At 41.4% G+C, this 22001-nt stretch overlaps 1 protein-coding gene across 1 annotated transcript in view; it reads right to left on the reverse strand.

Moving 5' to 3' along the window:
* Positions 1-3606, reverse strand: part of LOC133663423 (sorting nexin-19-like) — a 62712-nt gene extending 59106 nt beyond the window's left edge. The window contains exon 1 of the mRNA XM_062067884.1: positions 3521-3606. The gene's annotated coding sequence lies outside the window, so the exon portion shown is untranslated. The remainder of the gene's footprint in view (positions 1-3520) is intronic.
* Positions 3607-22001: the final 18395 nt, after the last annotated feature.

Below are 22001 nucleotides of genomic sequence, written 5' to 3' on the forward strand. Positions count from 1 at the left end.
TATTATTATTATATTTTCTAAATGTATTACATTTAAATATTATTCATATTAATAAAATGTCTAAAAGGCCCCTCTTTTGGCTACTGATTTATGCAGTATTGCGTAATTTTTGGTTTTTGGATTTAGTGCGCACAGTATTGATACAGTATGCATATGGAAGACAAGATGTCTCAAAAGTCCCTACTTGGCGAGCAGGCATCCTTTATTTAATTGTTGTGCCTTCTAAAACCACAAATGTTCAGATTTGGCCAGAAGAGCCATAAACTTGCAGCTCAAAGATGTGTGTCGTCTATCTCAGTGGATCTCAAACTTGTTTCACCAAGTACCACCTCAGAAAAAAACTTGGCTCTCCAAATACCACAACAATGACCAACATTAACATACAGTAGAGTAGTTGGTCTAAGTATTCATTAAAAACAAGGCAGATATTGTATTTAATAATTTTTTGCCAATCCTGCACGCCCAGTGTTGTGCCATTGTCTGGGTGCGGGCTTGTCGGGGGTTGTCCCTAGAGTTTGTTTGTTTGTGTGTGTGTGTACGTGTGTGTACGTGTGTGTGTGTGTGTGTGTGTGTGTGTGTGTGTGTGTGTGTGTGTGTGTGTGTGTGTGTGTGTGTGTGTGTGTGTGTGTGTGTGTAATATATATATATATATATATATATATATATATATATATATATATATATATATATATATATATATATATATATATATATATATATATATATATATATATATATATATATATATATATATATGTGTGTGTGTGTGTGTATGTGTGTGTGTGACTGTGTATGTATGGATGTTAGACAGTATGTGCAAAACCCAAGACCAGTGAAGTTGGCACGTTGTGTAAATGGTAAATAAAAACAGAATACAATGATTTGCAAATCCTTTTCAACCTATATTCAATTGAATAGACTGCAAAAACAAGATACTTAACGTGCGAACTAGAAAACTTTTGCAAATATTAGCTCATTTGGAATTTGATGCCTGCAACATGTTTAAAAAAAGCTGGCACAAGTGGCAAAAAAGAATGAGAATATAAATAAATACATACAATAAATACTGATAAAGTTGAGGAATGTTCATCAAACACTTATTTGGAACATCCCACAGGTGAACAGGCTAATTGGGAACAGGTGGGTGCCATGATTGGGTATAAATTATAAAAGCATGCTAAGTCATTCACAAACAAGGATAGGGTGAGGGTCACCACTTTGTGAACAAATGCATAAGCACAAACAACATTTCTCAACCAGCTATTGCAAGGAATTTAGGGATTTCACCATCTACGGTCCGTAATATCATCAAAAGGTTCAGAGAATCTGGAGGAATCACTCATGTAAGCAGCAAGGCTGTAAACCAACATTGAATGCCCGTGACCTTTGATCCCTCAGGCGGTGCTGCATCAAAAACCAAGATCAATGTGTAAAGGATATCACCACATGGTCTTAGGATCACTTCAGAAAACCACTTTCAGTAACTACAGTTCGTCGCTACATCTGTAAGTGCAAGTTAAAACTTTACTATGCAAAGCAAAAGCTATTTATCAACAACACCCAGAAACGCCGCCGGCAGCAGCAGCTTCCATGAAATTCTCAGTCATTCACAAACAAGGATGGGGCGAGGGTCACCACTTTGTGAACAAATGTTTGAGCAAATTGTCAAACAGTTTAAGAACAACATTTCTCAACGAGCTGTTGCAAGGAATTTAGGGATTTCACCATCTACGGTCCGTAATATCATCAAAAGGTTCAGAGAATCTGGAGAAATCATTGCACGTAAGCGGCAATGCCCGTGACCTTCGATCCCTGCATCAGTCCATCTTAGATGGACTGATGCAAAGTGTAAAACTGTAAAAGTGTTCTGTGGTCTGACGAGTCCACATTTCATATTGTTTTTGGAAACTGTGGATGTCGTGTCCTCCGGACCAAAGAGGAAAAGAGCCATCCGGATTGTTATAGGTGCAAAGTTCAAAAGCCAGCATCTGTGATTAGTGCCCAAGGCATGGGTAACTTACACATCTGTGGAGGCATCATTAATGCTGAAAGGTACATATAGATTTTGGAGCAACATATGTTGCCATCCAAGCAACGTTATCATGGACGCCCCTGCTTATTTCAGTAGGACAATGCCAAGTCACATTTGCACGTGTTACAACAGTGTGGCTTTGTAGTGAAAGAGTACAGGTACTAGACTGGCCTGCCTGTAGTCCAGACCCGTCTCCCATTGAAAATGTGTCACGCATTATGAAGCATTTACCCATTTAACAACTTAAGCTGTACATCAAGCAAAAATGGGAAAGAATTCCACCTGAAAAGTTACAAAAATTGGTTTCCTCAGTTCCCAAATGTTTACTGAGTGTTGTTAAAAGGAAAGGCCATGTAACACAGTGGTAAAAAAGCCCCTGTGACAACTTTTTTGCAATGTGTTGCTGCCATTAAATTCTAAGTTAATGATTATTTGCCCCAAAAATTATGTTTCTCAGTTCGAACATTAAATATCTTGTCTTTGCAGTGAATTCAATTGAATACAAGTTGAAAAGGATTTGCAAATCATCGTATTCTGTTTTTATTTACGATTTACACAACGTGCCAACTTAACTGGTTTGATTGATTGATTGATTGAAACTTTTATTAGCAGATTGCACAGTACAGTTTTGGGTTTTGTACATATCCGTCAAAAGACTTTGACTAAAACTAAAATAAAAACTGCTGAGAATTAACACTGCTGCGCTATCTCGTAGTTGTGTGTTTCTTTATTGCTTGCATTGAACAGGGAGACCACAGTCTACCAAGTCAAATTCGTTGTGTGTCAGCATAAAAGTGATTGTGATTCTGATAAGCCAACATGTATGAACAAAACATCAGCATGCTAGTGAGTGTATATAATTAATACTGAATGTATCGCGTTTGTATGCCGAGAGCCAACAAAAACAAGCTGCGGGCCGAAATTAGCCTGCGTGCTGCACTTTGAAAATCCTTGCTGTAATGAACAGCCTGATTTCAATTTGTTCAACACTTTCGCTATGTTTTATTTCAATCAATCAATCAATGTTTATTTATATAGCCCTAAATCACAAGTGTCTCAAAGGGCTGTACAAGGGGCTCCAAATGCCTCTCAAAGTAAAAAGATTGCATGGATGAGCTAACTGCTACATTGCTTATATGGGCGTACCGAACCAATATAACCCAAACTCCCTTTTTTATCTTTTATTATTAAATGTTCATGTTGTTTCAACAGCTAGCGGTGGTAAAATTACTAAATAACTGCCAAACAGCAATTACATGTTTGCAAATTACAATTGTTTGAAAAAGACACTATTTAGATACACGTCTTTATATTCGGTAAATGTGTTTTAATCATTACATATTCATAAATGTTGGGTTTATACACCAATCGCCTCTCTCTGCAACGAGGCAAACTACGGCACTGGTTGGTATAAACAGATAGATTAATTATAATAATGTGGTTTCTACGTGGAATAGCGTCAAAATATGACGAACAATTGGGTCTTACCTTCGTAAAATAGAATAATATCCGAGCTATTTCGATCACCAAGATAACTATGAGCTAATGTTTACTTCCTGTAGTGTGACGTCAATCACAAGCGACACGCCCATCGCGAAATATGGAAAAAAAAAACGGACAACATGGTGTTTGTAAATGTACTCTTCATTAATTATTCCATTGTTATTGTGTGGATGCTGAAATGTAATATTGTTCAATTTATGATTCGTATTCCGACCTTTTTGGACAAATTAGTTCCCTTACGTTCTGTGTTTTTGTTCTGTGTCTCAGTGAGTGCACTTCCGTACTTACACTTAGTGCACTGCATTTTTCCGTACAGATTGTGAAGTTGTGAACGCACTTGAGTTGTGAACGCACTTGAGGATACAAAACGGCCAGTACTGCACTAAAAATGCTTAGTGTTTGCCTTTTTATTTGTGTAAAATGTGTTTCATAATATAAGCAAATGTTAGATGGAAGCAACTGGACTATTCTTGTTTATTTCACCTTTCATTGATGACCTGATAACTGAAAATGTACACACTCATATTTGTACACTATTTGACTCTAACCAGAATTGATGTAAAGTAATACAAATACATGTTTTGAATAAGTAAACGCATGATTTAAAGCAGGCTAAGACGAAAAAAGCGGGCATGTTAATGTTTTATTCATACCATTTTTAATGCATATTATTTTTGTATTCTATTTTCAGGGCTTTTTGTTGTTTATGTGTAGTACTTATTTAGTTTTTACCATTTGCTTGGTTTGTTTAGCTGTGTTTTGTTATATAATTATTACAGAATGCTCTGTACTAATTTTTTTGATTTTATCATTGTTGTTATTGTTTTTTAATCTTTCAACTTTCTGTTTTTTAATCTGTACAACACTTTAAGGCAGTAGTGGCTGTTTTAAAATAGTGCTCTATAAATGAATAAATAAATAAGAGTACAACATTTTGGGTGCAAAACAAAGTTAATGGGGTGGTTTGAAATTGCCTTAAAGTTAAATTTTTCAAACCAAAAATTATAACAAAAACACCACTTGCTAGCTTGTGTTACCGTAAGTTGCTTAACAGATCATATATATATATATTTTTAAAAGGTCTATAATTTTCACAGTTACTTATTATATTGAATAAAAACTGCTCGTCGGCCCGGGAAAAATGTCTGAGGTTCAGGCTGTCACTCACCACTGTCTAGTGCATACACAAAAGTAGTCCCAGAGAAGCAGCTATATAAATTTGCAGTAATATTGTTTTGACGATAGGGCGGGATGTAATGCTTAAAACACTTTACAAAGTTAGTGCCCTCAAGGCCACCGTTTAAGGTTGCAAACATCCCCTTAACAGAACAAAATAAACATCTTTCTTAAATAGATCTTCGCTGCTTAGCATAACATATTATACATACAGTGCATCTGCAGTATTCACAGCGCTTCACTTTTTCCACATTTTGCTATGTTACAGCCTTATATCAAAACAGAATAAATAATTTGTGTCCTTTAAATTATACAGACAATACCCCATAATGACAATGTGAAAAGGTTTTTTGTTTTTTTTAAATTGCCTATTCAGTTAAAATAAAAAAAATAAAAAATCACATGTATGTAAGTATTTACAGCAGTTACTCAATACTTTGTTGATGCACCTTTGGCAGGAATTACAGCCTCAAGTTTTTTTGAATTTGATGCAACAAGCTTGTCACACCTATCTTTGGGCAGTTTCATCTATTCCTCTTCGCCCATTCCTCTTTGCAGCACCACTCAAGATCCATTAAGTTTGATGGGAAGCATTGGTTTTCATCCAGGATGTCTCTGTACATTGCTGCATTCATCTTTACTGCTATCCTGACTAATTTCTGAGTTCCTGCCGCTGAAAAACATCCCCACAGCATGATGCTGCCACTACCATGCTTCACTGTAGGGATGGTATTGGCCTGCTGTTGAGCGGTGCCTGGTGTGACGTAACATTATCAGGTAATAAGAAGGGACTTTTATTTTGAAGGCGAGTTGGTCCCTCCTCTAGTTTCCGGTAGTCTCAGCACGACAGTCAGACGCCCACTTGTTTACACACGAGACAGGTTTACGTGTTTCAGCGCTCCAAGTTTGTTGTTTCTTCCCACAAAGTGCCTTGGAAACATTGTCTGTAAGTCTTGTGTCTGTTTTATGAGTAACATGAAGACGTTTTGTGTGTGTGTGTAAATGTAGAAATAGCACTGTGCGACGATAGCTTGTTCTACTGTTTAGCTTGTTGCTACTTAGCATGTAGCTTCTTTGCTCGCTCGCTCACTCCTCTAAGGGAGGGTGCAATGTTTATAAATGTAAATCCTATTCATGTGTGGCTATGAGTATTACATGGGCTATATAGGGCTATTTACATCACTTTATGAGCACTGTTTACATGCTATTGTGTGGGCTGTGTGTGTATGTGTGAAAACATATTATGCAGCAAACATTTATGGAAATGTAGTTACTTAATGGTGTTTATTTGACATATATTTTGTGTCTCTTTATACAGTTTTACAATAATAACAACAAAGAAAGAAATGACCAATTAGACAAGAAGAAAGGAAAAGTACATTCCCTGTGAAAACCACTAAAGCTTCTTAAAGATAAAAGGCCTGGACTCTTTCTTCCCTTTCTTTGGAATCTCCATGTTAGCTATCTGTCAACTTGTTTACGTCACGGAAACAGACACGTAGGACGGAATAGTAAAAAGACAAGCTTCACGGCGGGCACTTTAACAACAGAAGCAATAAAAATGGACAACGCCGAAACAAGTGGAGACATCGGCAGCGGTGACGTGGCCAGCACGGAAAGAGACCGTGGACACGACGCTGCCTCCCTGCATTCCACCACAACTGCAGGATCCAGTCTTTCCTCAACTAGCAAAGCTGCTATCAAGGCCAGCGCTAAACTCGAAGCTGCGCGCGCACGCGCTTCCTACGGACGCCGAGAAGCAGAACTGAAGGCTAAAGAAGCCAGAATAGCAGCCGAGTTATCAACACTGCAGGATGAGAAGGAGGTAGCAGCAGCATTAGCTGAAACCCAATTCCTCGAAGAAGCAGCTGAGCTTGAGAGCCGTGAAGGAAGTAGAATGAGCCACTTTGGATTGGCTAGCAATAGCAACCAACGCACACACGACTATGTTGAACAACACACAAAGCGACAATCTAGCTATGGAGAGCCCCCTGTACTAGAAACATATACTCCCCAAGCTCCTCAACTGTCAGCTGCAGCTCAACTACCCAAAGAGTTGACAATTACTGCTCCTACACAACAAACTGGGAGGCCTACATCAGCTGCTACACAGCAACCCACAAGGTCGGTGCCTGCAGTACATCGACAATTCCCTGACACGGTCCCACCTCGTCAGTTCTCGCCTGTCCAGTCATATTATCCCCCTCTCAGAACCTCACTGCAGTCAAATCCAAAAGACATAACTGCTATGAGTGACATTGCAAGATATTTCGTGCGCCGGGAGCTTGTGAGTTCCGGTCTCACCCAGTTCAACGACCACCCGGAAAACTACTGGGCATGGAAGTCCTCTTTCATCAACGCTACTGGAGAACTCAACTTAAATGCCAGTGAGGAACTCAACCTATTAACAAAGTGGCTAGGAAGAGAGTCCTCGGAGCATGTCAAAAGGATTCGCTCTGTCCATGTCGCCAACCCTGCTGTAGGTCTGCAACTTGTCTGGGAACGCCTAGAAGAATGCTACGGCTCCCCGGAGGTGATAGAGAGATCCCTCTTCAAAAGACTTGAGGATTTTCCGAAGCTGTCCAACAAAGAACCCACAAAACGAAGGGAACTTGGAGACCTGCTCTCAGGGTTAAACGCTGCTAAGTCTGAAGACTACCTGCAAGGGCTCTCATACCTGGCCACAGCCAGGGGTGTGAACCCCATTGTAGAAAAGCTGCCACACGGTCTGCAAGAAAAATGGTTGGCTAAGGGTTCTCAGTACAAGGAGCAGTACAATGTTTCCTTTCCCCCTTTTGCCTACTTTACCGACTTCATCTGCAGCGAAGCACGTAGAAGAAACGACCCCAGTTTTTCCCTCACTCTAACTCCGTTGAAAACATCTAATCATCTCCCAAAGCACGAACAGTTTGAAAGAGGGGCAAGATACGCTAAACGACAAGTATCTACCCACAAGACAGATGTCGAAGGAAACAACTCAACTTCTCAAATGTTCAGTTCAAGTTACAAGCTCGACGATGTCGGGAGACAGTGTCCCATACATCAGAAACCCCATCCTCTGAACAAGTGCCGTGGTTTTCGAAGCAAACCACTTGAACAGCGCAGAGCCTTTCTGAAAGACAATGGGGTCTGCTTCAAGTGTTGCTCCTCCACGACCCACCTGGCGAGGAACTGTAAGACTGCTCTCAAGTGTAATGAATGTGAGAGCGACGACCATGTAGCCGCACTTCATCCTGGACCTCCACCGTGGGATAAAGAGAACAAGGACCCCCCCTCACAGTATGGCGGGGAGAGTGAAGAGAAAGCGCCTGGACCAGCAGTCACCTCGAAATGTACAGAAGTCTGCGGCAAAGGGCAAAGCCTCCGGTCCTGTTCCAAGATATGCCTTGTTAAGGTTTATCCCAAAACACACCCAGACAGAGCTACTAACGTCTACATCCTCCTAGATGACCAGAGCAACAGATCCCTGGCGAGGTCTGAGTTCTTTGACCTCTTCCAAATCAAAGGTTCAGACTCACCTTACACTCTCCGGACATGTGCAGGAGTCTCCGAGACATCTGGAAGGAGAGCCACTGGGTTCATCGCAGAGTCTCTGGATGGAAAAACCAGTGTGGTGCTTCCAACACTCATAGAATGTAACCACATGCCAGACGACCGGTCCGAGATCCCAACTCCCGAGGTCGCACAACACCACAACCACTTGAGGTCCATCGCTCACATGATCCCACGTCTGGACCCTGAAGCCCAGATACTAATACTTCTTGGACGCGACGTCCTTCAGGTCCATAAAGTCAAAGAGCAGCAAACGGTCCTCATAGTGCCCCCTTCGCCCAACGACTGGATCTTGGCTGGGTTGTCGTAGGAGATGTGTGTCTCGGGTCAGCCCACAAAGCGGCAGCTGTGACTTCCTACCGTACCAGTGTGCTTGAAAATGGAAGACCATCTCTCCTCACTCCATGTGCCAACCAGCTTCAAGTCAAGGAAAGGTTCAGCTCCAAAGTACACAATGCAACTTCTTCTAGCAGCCTTAAATTCAACATCCCTGTCCTCGATGACAGCAACTTGGGCAACACGATCTTCCAAAGCACTAAAGATGATGATCAAGTAGGACTCTCCATCGAGGACCGAATGTTCCTGGATTTCATGGACAGAGAGATGACAATGGATGACACCAACAGCTGGGTGGCACCGCTTCCATTCAGATCTCCTCGTCAAAGACTGCCAAACAATAGAGAACAAGTACTCAGCAGACTTACCACTCTTCATCGCACCTTTGAAAGAAAGCCAAAGATGAAGGATGACTTCTTTGCCTTCATGCAGAACATCTTCGATCGCAACCATGCTGAGTTGGCACCGCCACTAGAGGAAGGAGGTGAGTGCTGGTACTTACCTATTTTTGGTGTCTATCATCCCCAGAAGCCGGACAAGATCAGGGTCGTCTTCGACTCCAGTGCTCAACATCATGGCATTTCCCTGAATGACGTACTACTTACTGGGCCGGATCTAAACAACAGTTTGCTCGGCGTGTTGCTGCGCTTCAGAAGAGAGACTGTTGCTGTAATAGCAGACATTGAACAAATGTTCCACAGCTTTGTCGTTCGCAAAGACAACAGAGACTTTTTGCGCTTCTTGTGGTTCAAAGAAAACGACCCCGGCCAAGAGATTGTGGAGTATCGCATGAAAGTCCATATATTCGGTAACTCACCCTCCCCAGCAGTAGCCATCTACGGGCTTCACCGTGCAGCAGAACATGGAGCAGAGGAACATGGATTAGATGCCAAACACTTTGTGGAACGCGACTTCTACGTCGACGACGGGCTCACGTCGCTACCCTCAGCCACGGAAGCCATCGACCTGCTGACAAGGACACAGGAGATGTTGGCTGCTTCAAACCTGAGACTCCACAAGATAGCATCCAACTGCTCTAATGTGCTAAAGGCCTTCTCTCAGGAAGATCATGCAGGAGGACTACAAAACTTGGATTTCGACGACAACTCTACTCTCGTCCAACGCAGTTTGGGACTCAGCTGGGAGCTAAAGCATGACATCTTCACCTACAAAACAATAGCCACAGAGAAACCCTACACACGTAGAGGTGCTCTAGCAGTAGTGAACAGCCTGTTCGACCCTCTCGGTCTTGTAGCTCCAATCGTCATTCAAGGGAAGTTTCTACTCCGAGAACTGACTTGCAACGAAGCCCTTGACTGGGACACCCCTCTACCGAAGACAAAGGAAGCTGAATGGAAGATGTGGAAAGATTCATTACAAGATTTACAAGACATCAGGATACCTAGAGCGTACTCAACTACCACCTTGTCTACTGCACAGAAGAGAGAACTTCATTTTTTCTGTGACGCTTCAGTAAAGGCTATCGCTGCCGTTGGCTACCTCAAAGTAATTGACAGCGATGGAGGGTGCCACGTCGGTTTTGTCCTGGGAAAGGCGAAACTAGCACCTCCATCCGCCCACACTATTCCAAGACTGGAATTGGGAGCTGCTGTACTCGCAGTGGAAATGGCAGAGTTGGTACAGAGAGAGCTGGACATTTGTATTGACACAATGCATTTCTACACAGACAGCAGAGTCGTCCTGGGATACATCTACAACCAGACCAGGCGTTTCTACGTGTACGTCTGCAACAGGGTGCAGCGAATCAGAAGGTCAACCAAACCAGATCAGTGGCACTACGTCCACACAGCTCAAAACCCAGCAGATCATGCTTCACGATCAGTTCCTGCAACGGAGCTAACAAACACTACATGGTTCACAGGACCCACCTTTCTGTACCTGCCTGATGAAGTTCCCAGCTCTGAAATGGAACATCACAAGCTCGTCGACCCAGACACTGACAGCGAGGTACGTTCCCATGCTACAGCACTTTCCATTCCTCACTCTAAGCTAGGATCTCATCGGTTTGGGCGATTTTCCACATGGAAGTCACTAGTACGGGCTATCACTTCCATAACCAACATGCTGGAACGTAAAAGAGCACCAGTCACAACCGGCGATATCACTAAACCCTGTACAGCACAACAACTATCAAAAGCAGAGACTATCATAATTAGTTGTGTGCAAAAAGAGACTTACAGAACTGAGCTCGACTGCTTGGCTGCTGGGAAAAACATTCCAAAAGACAGTGCCCTAAGAAAGCTGGACCCTTACATGGATGAAAAGGGACTTTTGAGGATAGGAGGAAGGCTCAAGCATGCCACACTGGACATTGGAGAGGAGTTTCCTATTATCATTCCAGCCCACAACCAAATTGGGAAGCTCCTTGTGAGACACTACCACCAAAAGGTCAAACATCAGGGTCGTGTCTTCACAGAAGGATCCATCCGTACAGCAGGATACTGGATTGTTGGTGCCAAACGGTGCATCAACAGTATTCTCCGCAAATGTGTGGTTTGCAACAAACTTCGTGGAAGGACTGCTGAAAGGAAAATGGCGGATCTTCCCCCAGACCGTCTGTGCACAGAACCACCTTTTACCTATGTGGGACTTGATGTGTTCGGTCCCTGGTCTGTCACCACGAGACGAACCCGTGGAGGTCAAGCTGAAAGCAAGAGGTGGGCAGTGCTCTTCACGTGCATGAGCACGCGTGCCGTGCACATAGAACTCATCGAATCAATGGAAACATCAAGTTTCATCAACGCTTTACGTCGATTATTTGCACTGAGAGGACCCGCAAAGCAGATTCGTTCCGACTGTGGGACAAACTTCATTGGTGCCTGCAAGGAGTTGCACATGGTCCTAACAGATCCCAAAGAGCCCAATGTCAGGAAGTATTTGGGTGAGGAAGGGTGTACGTGGATTTTCAACCCGCCTCATTCCTCCCATATGGGAGGAGCCTGGGAACGCATGATTGGAGTCTCCAGAAGAATTCTTGACTCCATGCTTCAAGAATCCAGCCGATCACATCTCACTCATGAAGTGTTGTCTACGCTAATGGCAGAAGTAACAGCGACCATTAATGCCAGACCACTCACACCGATCTCCTCAGACCCGGAATCTCCTTTCCTTCTGACCCCTGCTTCGCTATTGACGCAGAAGTTGTGCACTCTCCCTGCCCCTCCTGGAACGTTCGACAACAAGGATCTCTACCGCCAGCAGTGGAGGAAGGTGCAGCATCTCGCCAATACCTTTTGGCACAGATGGAGGCGTGAATACCTTCCCACACTTCAAAATCGCAACAAGTGGCAAGATGTCAAGCCTAATCTGAAGGAGGGTGACCTCGTGTTGCTCAAAAACAATCAAGCTAAGAGGAATGAGTGGCCCCTGGCTCTTGTCACAAAGACTTTCCCCAACCAGGACGGGAAGGTCAGGAAGATAGAACTCAAGGTCACAAGATCTGGATCTGCAAAGACTTTTCTGAGGCCTGTCTCTGAGACAGTCCTTCTCTTGGCAGCTAATGATACAGACTAAGTTAAGTTAGGTTTCTGTAATTTGTATCAAGCATGTTCCTACTGCAGTTCGAAATAGTGGTATAGTATTTATACCAGGCGGGGAGTGTGACGTAACATTATCAGGTAATAAGAAGGGACTTTTATTTTGAAGGCGAGTTGGTCCGTCCTCTAGTTTCCGGTAGTCTCAGCACGACAGTCAGACGCCCACTTGTTTACACACGAGACAGGTTTACGTGTTTCAGCGCTCCAAGTTTGTTGTTTCTTCCCACAAAGTGCCTTGGAAACATTGTCTGTAAGTCTTGTGTCTGTTTTATGAGTAACATGAAGACGTTTTGTGTGTGTGTGTAAATGTAGAAATAGCACTGTGCGACGATAGCTTGTTCTACTGTTTAGCTTGTTGCTACTTAGCATGTAGCTTCTTTGCTTGCTCGCTCACTCCTCTAAGGGAGGGTGCAATGTTTATAAATGTAAATCCTATTCATGTGTGGATATGAGTATTACATGGGCTATATAGGGCTATTTACATCACTTTATGAGCACTGTTTACATGCTATTGTGTGGGCTGTGTGTGTACGTGTGAAAACATATTATGCAGCAAACATTTATGGAAATGTAGTTACTTAATGGTGTTTATTTGACATATATTTTGTGTCTCTTTATACAGTTTTACAATAATAACAACAAAGAAAGAAATGACCAATTAGACAAGAAGAAAGGAAAAGTGCATTCCCTGTGAAAACCACTAAAGCTTCTTAAAGATAAAAGGCCTGGACTCTTTCTTCCCTTTCTTTGGAATCTCCATGTTAGCTATCTGTCAACTTGTTTACGTCACAGAAACAGACACGTAGGACGGAATACCTGGTTTCCTCCAAATATGATGCCTGGCATTCACGCCCAAAGAGTTCAATCTTTGTCTCATCAAACCAGATAATTTTGTTTTATCATGGTTTGAGAGTATTTCAGGTGGATGTTTGCACACGTTTTACTAAGAAATGGCTTCCATGTGGCAACTATACCATACAGGCCTGATTGGTGGATTGCGGCAGAGATGGTTGTCCTTCTGGAAGGTTCTCCACAGAGGTGTGGACGCGAGTCACATGACTTGGACTCGAGTCAGACTCTAGTCATGAATTTGATGACTTTAGACTCGACTTGACAAAATGTAAAGAGACTTGCAACTCGACTTAGACTTTAACATCAATGACTTGTGACTTCACTTGGACTTGAGCCTTTTGACTTGACATGACTTGCTATTTCCCCCAAAACCTAAAGCTTAAAAAGTTATTGGGAGCGCTCCGTATCTTTCATTTTCTGTGTGTCTGTCTATCAGCGTGTGTGCTCTCAGTACAAAAGCCCATCAAATTAGATCTACGTTGTTTTCATCACACAACATTCATCCAATCAAATTGCAGGACAACCAATGAACAAGAGTTGTCAAACAACGCGCCAGTGAGAAAGATTTATACCAACGTTGGTTTCGTTCGGGTATAAAAACTACGACTTGGTCAACAAAAAACGAATTGCCGTATGCAAATCACGCTGTTCGAATATTACAGACGGAGACGTAACAACTTCCAACTTCGTTCGACATTTGAAGTTGCACAAAGAAGGGTAAGTTTTGAATGTAAGATAACGTTTATTGGCTAAGTAACATGACTTTTATTTGCTGTGTAGTTAAATCAGTGAGGCTGTAAACTCACTGCTAACGTTATAACCATAGACATCTTATAAGTAGACGCAGCATCGAGCGCTACTGCCTACTGGCGCAGACGAGACGCAGGGCTGCCATCTTGGAGTGGTGATCCGCTCCACTCAGTGCAATTCATTTGGCAGGAGCAATGAACTGTCAGCACATTTAATTCATTTTACCTCACTGAATACCACTCATTTTCACGCGCTTTTTTGTCATACGTGTAGCTATGATAACGGACACATGTTTTATTATTCATAGTTTGCTTAACAGTAATAGAATATTCTTATATGCTATAAGTGACCAGACGTCCGAGATCAAAACTGGGAATATAATCCCAGAGAAGGGGGAAAAAACGGTCAGCGATTTTTAAGTTGAAGAAACAATATGATTAGGTTATATATACATGCATATATCCTACATAAACAATGTATGAATACATTAGATATCTATATATCTTATAGACTGTATCTCTGTTGCTGCAGCAGTACAGAGTTTATTCTATCTTGACACTTTGTATTGATATTTTGTATTACATTCTTCCCTTAAATGATCATGTTTACAGTGATTGTTATATATGTATTTTTTATGTATGTCGCTTTGGATAAAAGCGTCTGCCAAATACTTAAACATAAACACCTGAAAGTCTTTATATCAGCTAAAACCACCAATCTGTTTCACTGGATTCAGAATAAAACGAAATGCTGTTTTACCCAACAATGTTAGTATTTGAATATTGTCACTTGAAGACTTATTCCTGGTTACAATTATACTGTTAAGAAAGTATTGTCTTATATTTTGCCTAAAATGAGAATGCATCATAATCAGTGGCGGCTGGTGAATTTTGTTTTAGGTGGGGCTGAAAGTTTGTAAACCAAACCCCTGTAGGGGCGTCATCCTCCCCCAGAAGATTTCTTTGTGATTTTCACATACAAATATTGAAGATCTTTGCTCCTTCTCAACTCTGTGGTAATGTTATTTTCATAAAATACAACCAATAGTACATTAATGTTAAATCTTACTCATGAAAAGTAATCCAATGCTGCGTCTACTTATAAGATGTCTATGGTTATAACGTCATTGCAAACACAGCAATATGTTGCGTCCACTGCAGTTTGCTACCTTATTCATACTTTTTGTCAAGTGATTTTTTTTAAGCAGGGTTGCATGAGGTACCTATACATAACGTTACGTTAGTCAATATATCACACACAGTAACATAACGTTAGATGGCGGTCAGCAGCACCACGTATTTTAGCCACCTACAAAAAGACAAACATAGTCAAATAAAGGTTAGTTAAAATGTATACTATATTAAGAATATGTGTACATATTGCATAGGGCCCTGACATCTAAAAAGTACAACGCTGTTCATTGTTATGTTCATGTATTTGTTATGTTTTTCATGTGTACGCACACATCAACACACATACAGTATGAGATGAGATCAATGAGATAAGGTAAGAACAGGATAGAAACTGCTGTGGAACTAGTTACAATGCAATATGCCATGGAAATACAATGTTAACACTTTTGTGCAAATAAGTACAGTTGCACTTGTTTTTGCAAATGTGTTTATTCTGTAAAGGAATGAGTTAAATGTTTGAAATTGTTTAAACTATTAAAATGACTGGTTAATAGTGCTATTATGAATTGCAATGTCAGTACTATTTTTGTTCCTGCTATTTCAAATGCACTTGTTTTAATTAATAAATACAGCGGTTTAAAAGCATACACAATCTGTGTAAAAATATTAGTCTGTGGTTAAAAGGACTTGAAAGGACTCGAAACTCAAAATGCAGGACTTGTGACTTGACTTGAGACTTTCCAGTCTTGACTTTGGACTTGACTCAGGACTTGCCTGTCTTGACTCGGGACTTGACTCGAGACTTGAGGGCAAAGACTTGAGACTTACTTGTGACTTGCAAAGCAATGACTTGGTCCCACCTCTGGTTCTCCACAGATGAATGCTGTAGTTCTGACAAAGGGATTATCAGGTTCTTGGTCACCTCCCTGACTAGACTAAGATGAATTCAGCAATGTACAGAGACATCCTGGATGAAAACCAACGCTTCCCATCTAATCTGATGGAGAGTCTACAGTGTATAAACTATAAATTCATGGTGTAAAAATGTATCTGCAAACATTATTTTTGCGACATTGTGCAAGCAGACCAGCAGTAAGCCATGCCCTCTTCCTCTTTCTCTTACACACACACACACACACACACACACAAGTAAATGTAAATCATGCAGTGGGCCATTGTAAATGAACCTGCGGGCCATTTTGAATGATGCAGTGGGATATTTTAAATGAAGCAGCGGGCCACATCAACTGATGCAGCGGGCTACACTAACTGATGCAGAGGGCTAGATTCGGCCCCGGAGTCTCGAGTTTGACACGTGGCCTAACTGATTCGACAAGTTGTCTTCACTATACCCTCTTTTATGGGTATATCTTCTACGTACTTTGATGCAACTTTAAACAAGTTTCATATTCTTACAAACAACCTTATCTACATTTGTATTTAATAAAACTCCATGTGTGCTATTATGTGTTGTTATTCTTGCACTTTTCATTTGACAATTTTTTTTAAAGTGCTACATATTAAAAGACATAAAAACAAATTAAAGAGAGAAAAATTTGATTAAAAAAAACAATCACACGATTTACAGATTAAAATAGCTGTAAGCTTTTCTAAAAATGTAAGTCTTAACTCCTTTTTTAAAAGCATCCATCGTCTGTGAGAACCCTGAAGTGGTCAGGGAGGGCATTCCAGATGGCGAGCAGCAGCTTCAAAAGCCCTTTCCCCCATAATCTTGAGCTGTGTCCTGGGTGCAAGTCGACGGGGATATTTGTACTTTGTGTAATTCTTACTTCAATTGATTTGTCACACATTGTTGTGTTCTAAAAAAATAATCCAAGTGCAGATCCGTAAGAGTCTCTCTTTAATAACAAAAAATCACCGGAGAAAATAAATCAATTGTAACAAAGTTCAGCTCCAGGAAAACCGGGTCAAAACTTGTTCTCCACCTGAGGAAATACAAAAAACAGGATTACAAAAGGTCCAGGGAAAAAGACAGAGTACGTGGGCGGCATAGCTCGGTTGGTAGAGTGGCCGTGCCAGCAACTTGAGGGTTCCGGGTTCGATTCCTGCTTCCGCCATCCTATAGAACCTTTATTTAACCAGATAAGAAAACCCATTGAGATCAAGATCTCTTTCACAAGGGTGACCTGGCCAAGAGGTCAACAGCACATGTCACAGAGCAGTTTCAAAAATAATACATTAAGACATACATTTTAAAATACATAAGAGAACCGTAAAACAACAGAGATTTACATCTTTAAAAACACAGGCAACTGCCGTTGTGTCCTTGGGCAAGACACTTTACCCACCTGCTCCCACTGCTACCCACACTGGTTTAAATGTAACTTAGATATTGGGTTTCACTATGTAAAGCGCTTTGAGTCACTAGAGAAAAGCCCTATATAAATTAAATTCACCTCACTTCACTTCACTTCACTTATGCTCAGACTAAACTCTACCGCAGACAATGGACAAACTGGCACCATCTGAGTGGAGATCCAGGGTTTAAATCTGGTGGTTGATTGGAGACAGGTGGGCTCAGATGACTGGCAGCTCACCTGAAACCAATGACAGGGTAGGAAACTTACAGACACAATAGGGGAGGGTAGTAAGAAGACAAGAGGAAAAAGAGCAGGAGAACTGCCCTCATAACACACATCCTTTGGGCAGGGTGTGCCTTTGCTCATTTTTTTACAGTCAAGGCCTGTGTGATGCTTGTGTGCTATAATATTGTGCACGTGTTAATATTAGCAAACACAATGTATCAGCAAACTATATTCAAACAGTTCAAATATCAGTTCACTGATCCGAAATTATCCTTACAATATTAATATTAATAATATTGTTAATCATTGATCCAAGATGCAGCGGCTAACGGCTCTCCTCTTCAGTGCTATTCTTTATTGTTTTTCTACTTCTTTTTTACCTGTGCTTTCACTATCGGTTCTGTGTACACTCAGTACATCCGCCAGACACTTTTGGATATCGGCGTCGAATGCCAGATATCGGTCTCCGGTGGCTTTCACAACACGCACAACATACCAGAAGACATTGCGAGATTGTGGATTGTTGTTATCAGGTTTGGGAGACGGAGAAGGGGGAGGAAACAGAAACGGGGCTGTTGGTAGGGTTGCCACCTTTCAGAACTAGAAATAAGGAACACTCCTCACGGCAACACGGCAAAACTGCACGGCCGAAAGAAAGTTGAGGGTTTGGCTCCCCAAAACCCTGAAATGCATAGAAACATTTGTATCTTGTACAAACCCCGTTTCCATATGAGTTGGGAAATTGTGTTAGATGTAAATATAAACGGAATACAATGATTTGCAAATAATTTTCAACCCATATTCAGTTGAATATGCTACAAAGACAACAGAATTTGATGCCAGCAACACGTGACAAAGAAGTTGGGAAAGGTGGCAATAAATACTGATAAAGTTGAGGAATGCTCATCAAACACTTATTTGGAACATCCCACAAGTGAACAGGCAAATTGGGAACAGGTGGGTATAAAAGTAGATTCCATGAAATGCTCATCAATTCACAAACAAGGATGGGGCGAGGGTCACCACTTTGTCAACAAATGCATCAGCAAATTGTTGAACAGTTTAAGAAAAACCTTTCTCAACCAGCTATTGCAAGGAATTTAGGGATTTCACCATCTACGGTCCGTAATATCATCAAAGGGTTCAGAGAATCTGGAGAAATCTTTGCACGTAAGCAGCTAAGCCCATGACCTTCGACCCCTCAGGCTGTACTGCATCAACAAGCGACATCAGTGTGTAAAGGATATCACCACATGGGCTCAGGAACACTTCAGAAACCCACTGTAAGTAACTACAGTTGGTCGCTACATCTGTAAGTGCAAGTTAAAACTCTCCTATGCAAGGCGAAAACCGTTTACGAACAACACCCAGAAACGCCGTCGGCTTCGCTGGGCCTGAGCTCATCTAAGATGGACTGATACAAAGTGGAAAAGTGTTCTGTGGTCTGACGAGTCCACATTTCAAATTGTTTTTGGAAACTGTGGACGTCGTGTCCTCCGGACCAAAGAGGAAAAGGACCATCCGGATTGTTATAAGCGCAAAGTTGAAAAGCCAGCATGTGTGATGGTATGGGGGTGTATTAGTGCCCAAGACATGGGTAACTTACACATCTGTGAAGGTGCCATTAATGCTGAAAGGTACATACAGGTTTTGGAGCAACATGTGTTGCCATTACAAGCAACGTTACCATGGACGCCCCTGCTTATTTCAGCAAGACAATGCCAAGCCACGTGTTACATCAACGTGGCTTCATAGTAAAAAAGTGCGGGTACGTACTAGACTGGCCTGCCTGTAGTCCAGACCTGTCTCCCATTGAAAATGTGTGGCGCATTATGAAGCCTAAAATACCACAATGGAGACTGTTGAACAACTTAAGCTGTACATCAAGCAAGAATAGGAAAGAATTCCACCTGAGAAGCTTCAAAAATGTGTCTCCTCAGTTCCCAAACGTTTACTGAGTGTTGTTAAAAGGAAAAGCCATGTAACACAGTGGTGAACATGCCCTTTCCCAACTACTTTGGCACGTGTTGCAGCCATGAAATTCTAAGTTAATTATTATTTGCAAAAAAAAAAAAAAAGTTTATGAGTTTGAACATCAAATATCTTGTCTTTGTAGTGCATTCAATTGAATATGGGTTGAAAAGGATTTGCAAATCATTGTATTCCGTTTATATTTACATCTAACACAATTTCCCAACTCATATGGAAACGGTGTTTTATATGAAAAAACTAAATGCTTTGATTTAATTGACATTATTTCACACGTCATATTAGCCTGTGGGCCCTGGCCCCTGGGGTCACTTGGTGGTCAGTAAGGAAGGGGAAGTCAAGAAAGCATTTAGTCATACTTAAAGTTTAAAGTGCTTCATTAGCAATGAACATTGCTAAAGTGCAGTAAATTAAACAAAGATTTGCAGTTTAACACCCAAAAAACTAAATGAAACACTTGAACTTGTTTATACATGTTTAGATAAATTGTTACGTCCATGTATCGTAACTAGCCTGAACTTGAGCATATAGTCCTGGCCTACTGTATTCTATACATATAAAGTGCTGTAAATTAAACAAAGCCTGTCTGGGGACATCTTTACTGAAAGAGGACAATACTTAAATTAAATTTAAGTATATAAAGTGCTGTAAATGTAACAATTGAGGACACTTTTACTTTAAGAATAAACAAATGAAACACTTGGGTGTATACATGTTAAAGGCTGAATAGATTGAACTACTCTGAAATTGAGCATATACTGTATTATATGCATATAAAGTGCTGTAACAAAGCCTGTCTGGGGACACTTTAAGAGAACTATAGTAAAATGAAACACTTTTTTTGTGTGAACACAAATGAAAAGATGAAGAGAAAAAAAACGAGAAAAAGTGCATGTAATGTTGTGAAAATGGGCACGGCCCCTTCAAGAGACTGATTTCTCGAGTCTCTCACGTGTTCCCGGAAGTTGGATGTTGATAGCACAGAGAGCGGTAGCGATGCCGGTAAAGAGAACTACAGAGTATGATTGATGTATGAAGGTGTTCATTAAACACAGTTTTATAAAGCAAGAGTGGACATCACGTTTCTACATTGGCGACGAGGATACGGAGCACAAGCTGTGAAAGAACCCATCGATTTTCCCCTTCAGGACCGTCTGCCCCATTCACTGCACGGAGCAGTATCATGACACGCTACTAAGCTTATCGGCCGTAAGTGAAAACCATTGAATCAATCATACATGCTACTCCACTGCTAACCAGCACTACAGACAGAACGAAAGAAAGATAAAAAAAAAATAAGAAAATTAAAAAAACGAAAACAAGCTAGATGGCGGCATTAGCTGGGCTACCGCAATTCCCGCACTTTGATATCAGCACTGAACCCTCCTCCCTTTCCTCAAAATGGAAGAAGTGGATGTTGCGTTTTGAAACGTTTCTCACTGCAACAGCCATAATGGATGCAACACTTAAAAGGGCTATGCTACTGTATTACGCTGGGGAACCAGTGCAAGATATTTTTGAGACTTTTACTGAAAAAGGAGAGGCAAAGGAATATGATAAAGCAGTTGAGCTACTCACTGCATACTTTAGCCCAAGTCGTAATGTGGAGTTTGAAATCTACACGTTTAGACAAGCAAAACAAAACGAGGGAGAAACAATGGATGCTTTCCATACTAAACTCAGGAAACTGGCCCAAATTTGTGAATTCAGTGACGAAAATAAAGAAATAAAATCACAAATCATACTCAGCTGCATGTCGTCACGGCTCAGGAGGAGAGCACTAAGAGACTCTAGGATGACTCTCAAATACCTACTGGATCTTGCCAGGGCATTTGAAACATCTGAATTTCAAGCTTCTGACATGGAAAACAAAAATAACACAGGAGAGATTGCAGCCATAGCTAGCACAAGCAACAAAAGATGGACAGGCTCGCTGCCCCACAGATCAAAGATGAACAGTGCACAACAACAGCAATCAAAAACAAAATGCAGGAATTGTGGGGGTACATTTCCTCACCAGGGAGGACAATCAGCATACCCGGTAAAAGGCGTCTCGTGCAATTATGCGGGAAACTCAATCATTATGCTCGTTGCTGTCTCTCCCAACAGACAACCAAACAAACACACAGCATGTAAAAAACAACATCATGTAACTATAAACAAGTCGGATCACTTCAGACTGATGTAAACGAACTACCTCACACCTCTGTTAGCCATGTAGCTGCACAAGACTCAAGCACAGATGATGAGTACCTATTAGTCACAAGCACAGCTGGTGGCGCACTACCACCAGTGCGGCAGCTTGTGATAGCTACTGAAAACATGAACGTTCTGGTCTATTCAGGTGCTTCAGCCAACATTCTTGATGAGACAGCCTTCGGCACAATACAGACAAATGTAAAGCTCGAACAAGCTAGAAAGAAAATATTTCTCTATGGTTCAAACACTCCACTACAACTCAGAGGAAAAGTAAACACAACAGTCAGTCAACAAATGGCAAAACTATCCAAGCAACTTTCTATGTGGCTGAAGGAGCTCATGGCTCCCTACTGGGCCACACAACAGGAACTGAACT

Source organism: Entelurus aequoreus, linkage group LG13 (assembly GCF_033978785.1).
Source record: "Entelurus aequoreus isolate RoL-2023_Sb linkage group LG13, RoL_Eaeq_v1.1, whole genome shotgun sequence".
Lineage (NCBI taxonomy): Eukaryota > Metazoa > Chordata > Actinopteri > Syngnathiformes > Syngnathidae > Entelurus > Entelurus aequoreus.